Genomic DNA, 4,495 nt, shown 5'->3' with positions numbered 1-4,495 from the left:
TCCTCATGGACTTATTGTTGTGCAAAGAAGTTGATAATGTTATGGGAATGTCACCCACACATGTTAAATGTTAAATGATCCTTTCTAAAAGATGAATAATAATAACAATAATTAAATCAAACAAAACCAAAGAAAACTCCTTTGCATTGATCACGTTGTTTATGCCATACAGAAGAGCAGCTGGAATTCCTGCAGTGCTGCTATGATGATATGAAGCCGACTTTGTATAGAGCTCAGAGCACCAGAGGTCCCTGAACTCAGGAGACAGTTCTTGCTGCGAACTAACGGCATATCTGCAGGCTGCCACATCACAGAACGCTATCTGTCTGGAATTGGTGAACATCATCATGAGCTCTGTGGCTCTGTGTACAGAAAGATTCCAACGCTAAGACTCCCAGTGGAGCGCCGCTTTCTCTTCTCCAAAGCTTGAACATATTGCATTACACCATTGGGAATTTTGAATCAGTGGCATATCTGTTGGAGGTTTGGGTTTTGCCTCGTAGAGATAAGTTGCATGAGTTTGCGCTGTACCTGGTGTAGTTGTTTATGCTCGCAGGCTGTCTCGGTGTGAAAAGTGAGCGTAAGAGGGAAAATCTGAAAAGAGCATCAATCACTGGGGGAGAATAATGTCGTTTTTGGGATAATGAGAAAGGGCGCTGAGCATCACACTGACACGCACGGTTACTGACATCTCAGTGACTCTCAATGTAGCACGACTAATTCGCACATACAAATGTATGTCCAAAAAATGATGACTTCACTTGAGGCTAATTAATAATCAAACAAGCCAATGAGCAGTGAAACAGAGAGATGATGCGATGAGCCTGACACAGCGAGGCTGCTGCTTGAATTTAGGAGTTTGTCTAGAAAAGGTTAGAATAAGTTCTTGCCACTCACAAGGATGATATTCCACAACTTCGATAAACAGGAAGTATGAATACAGTTCAGATGTTCTTGGACAGATTTATATTTGATTTGTTCTATTTCATTCCATTGTGGTGGTACGGTATATCAAAGGGAAATCATAGCCACTCTCTCTGTTGTCCAAATATTTCCTACCTAATCATGGCATAAATGAAAGAAAATAGCTTTTTGTTTTCATTATCTTTTGTACTTTTAGGTAATTGTTTTGTTCTTGGGAATTCCCCCAAAGTCACTATGTTTGACCTCTAAGGGGACATATTATGGAAAGTGAATCTTTTAACTGCTTTTCTAAAAATTATTTTAGATTTTATTTATTTTAGATTATTTTTTATTTGCAAAAAATGCTAATTCATTAAGTGTAAAATCAAACAAACAAGTAAATTGTTATCTGCCGGTTTTTAACATTTGTCTCGAAGAGAGATATTCTTCACTTCCGACACTGCTGTTTCGAAAGAGGGTATTATTTAATAACCAGCAGTAAGACATAAGAAAACCTTTATTCGTCTCGCAATGGAGACATTCCCGATTCACAGCAGCAAAGTTATGAAAGGAAGAAGTAGAACAACAAAATATAGGGGCTGCTGGAAAGGCAGCCACTCACGCGGCGCCATTTTGAAGTCAAAATAACAAAAATAACACAACACAACAGACACAGACAGTCGTGCAATCTTCACCACTTTTCTGCATACACTTTGTTGTCTGAAGCAGTTATAGATGAAAGAGGAGAGGATCAAAGTGTCCTTTCACCAGTGGATCAGAGACGTCATGCTGAAAATGTGCACACGTCTGCTACAAGTTTTGAAAGCAAACACGAAGCTGTAGCGTCCATTGACGAAAAAGAGATTGGCTCACATCTCCTGTCCCATGTAAATCCACTTCAATTCCAAGCCGCGACTCCCAGTTCCACATCCGCATCTGCGCTCCGCGCTAACGCTCCTTTCTTCTCATCGTCGGCTCCTCAAGCCTTACATCCATCCAGCCGCAGACCGTTCAACAGCACCGATCTCTCCGCTGAACAAAGCGGGGCTGTGAAAAATGCTGCCCATTACAGGCGCAAGACACAAGCACCCCGGGACTGTTCAGCAACAACGGTCAAATGGCGCCGACATTCCTCCCAGTCAAAAACTGTGCTGGTATACCCATGCTGCCGAGAAGGCGAACCACCAAGCACAGAGTTTCCTCCTTGATGAATGTCGTGGCCAAAAAATGCTGAAAAAAGTCCACATCAGGTCCACACGACGTAACAACAAACACAAAGTGGCAAAACAAAACAAAAAAAGCAAGGCTCATGAGATCACTTGCCGACGGCTGCCTACTCGGGCGCCATCTTGACTTCAAAAGGTAACAAGTAACATGTAACAAGCACTCTTCTTTTTTCGTCTGGACATGCAGGGATCACACACTGAAGCAGATTCAAAAAGTAAACAGAGTTGAATTGAGTTGTGTTCAAAGCACAGACTAGCGTGAACGAACAGCATTATCTCCAGATAGGTGGCACTTGTGCGGTTGGTGAAGTAAACGGCAATTTGGGGGTAGTCAGATGCGGTAATTGCGTTGAGTGATGTTTTTCCTGCTCCTCCTACAAAGGCTACATGCTAATTGACAAGTGTCACTCACTCGCAAGGATCAATGCTGTCTTGTTGAGTTTGTGTGTACGTTGCACTACTTTGTAGGGTTTTTTTGGTTTGTTTGTTTTTTAAAATGCAGCCGCCCTAGCTCCACCCATTTTGTCATGGTAACGCAATCCAGATTTAACTCAGGCCCAGCAGTGTAGGCTCGATGAGGGCTGCCTCACTTACAAGAAAGAGAAGCAAAAAAAAAACAAAAAAAAAGGTGCGATCCTTGGGAGATTTGATGAAGACACATGGGAATTTGTTTAAAATGCAAAAGAAACCTAACCAAAATAATATGCCTCCTTTCACGCTTCTACTGTTTATAGCACAGTTATGGGCACTTTGCGATTTGAGAAAGCTAAACATCTCTTACTTTTTCTCTTTGGCTAAGTGAGAGTAATCTATGTCACGTGATTTTACTTAGTCCTTGAAAGGAGATGAGGTATAATGTGAATGTACCTTTGGAAAAGGAGTGTTGACTTTAACTAATGAACAGTTCATAGCAGAATTCATTTACTGTACTCCGAAGGCATTTAGCTCACATTTGCATTCAGACCAAATGACAATTAGTATAATCTCTTTGTGGGCTTAAATTCCCAGACTGTCAATACAGGAGAGAAGTTAATATGCGAGAAGGTCAAGGTTCACAGCTGCTGCATAATTTCAAAGGATGACGTGCCATAACTGACTCAACAAGACAATACATGATTAATTTAGTTACAGTTGAAAGTACAATCAAACAATTAACAGTCTTACCTGCTTTTCCCAGTGTGTTAATAGTCTTGGGTCGGTTCCAGTATTCCATTGCCGAATAATTGGACGGCAGAGTGGGCAATCGCTAAGTCTCTTGGTCATACCGAGGGAGAGGCGAAAGCAGTATTGATCCTTGTCGCAATCTCTGATCAATCACCCCAAATCAGTCCCTTGGGGATGAGGGAGGGGAAACGGGTGACAGAGGATGTCTCTATAACTGTATATGTATTCATCACAAGAGTGAGATGTGTTTGGCATCACAAGCAGCATCAAGTTTTCTGGCCATTGTACACTTAAGTGGACCGTGCCGCTTACTGGCTAGAGACCGCCCAGACTCTCCAGGTGACATCGGTGGCAGAGGAGCCGGATGTGGCTTGTTGTAATTGAGTTGAATAAATGATTGCGTTTCCTGCGGCGGCTGTTGCGGCCTTCAGCTTTCTGCCTGACTAGAGCCACCGCCGATTTAATTAATTTTTAATTAGGAGGGGAAATTGCAGCCCTGTTCCACAGGGACCTTTAAGACATCTGTGCATTAGAGATAACATTCTTAAATACCCTGAGCTTCCCAAAAGTGGCCCCACAACTCGGCTTGTCTAGGACAGAAGGAGGGTCTGGGAAAGTTTCCTGATTGTGCTGGTTAAGGGGTGATCACACATACCGATAATCACGCCAAAGTTGACCTCGACACCCCACTTCTGATCAAAGTCAGCAAGGGACCAATTATCAGATGCCTCAAAAACACTATCTTCACTGACTATGCAGCGGTAGTAGATGTGATCAGAGTATTTTTTTTTTTGCCAATATGTTTTGGCAAGGAAAAAAAAGAAGATGGTGCCAGCGATCACGAACGTTAAACCTGTTAAATGTTTTCGGTTGTAAATCTTTATGTGTGTCGGTCAATCAACAGACTCCATTAATGTGAATTGAACCTTCTGTTTCCGAAAGCCTATTAGAAAGTGACTGGAAGCTCGCACTGTTAGTGACCTGACAAATGGAGGTGCAAGTGGTAATGTTAAGATAACAGTTTGCATTGCTTATTTCATTCATTTGTCTACTTTTGCTACGACTATTACTGCTTCTATCCTTTCAACTTATTTCCTATTCTTCGGCAGTTTAGATCCCCTGTATAACAGCGCTGTCACTCACAGGTCAGTTTTGATAGTATGGCAGACATCTAGTTTGGGGAGAAGACATGCTAATATATG

This window comes from Hippocampus guttulatus, chromosome 2, assembly GCF_054856545.1.
Source record: "Hippocampus guttulatus isolate MCC_2025c chromosome 2, RoL_Hgut_1.0, whole genome shotgun sequence".
Taxonomy (NCBI): domain Eukaryota; kingdom Metazoa; phylum Chordata; class Actinopteri; order Syngnathiformes; family Syngnathidae; genus Hippocampus; species Hippocampus guttulatus.
Note: the sequence above shows the minus strand (reverse complement) of the source record.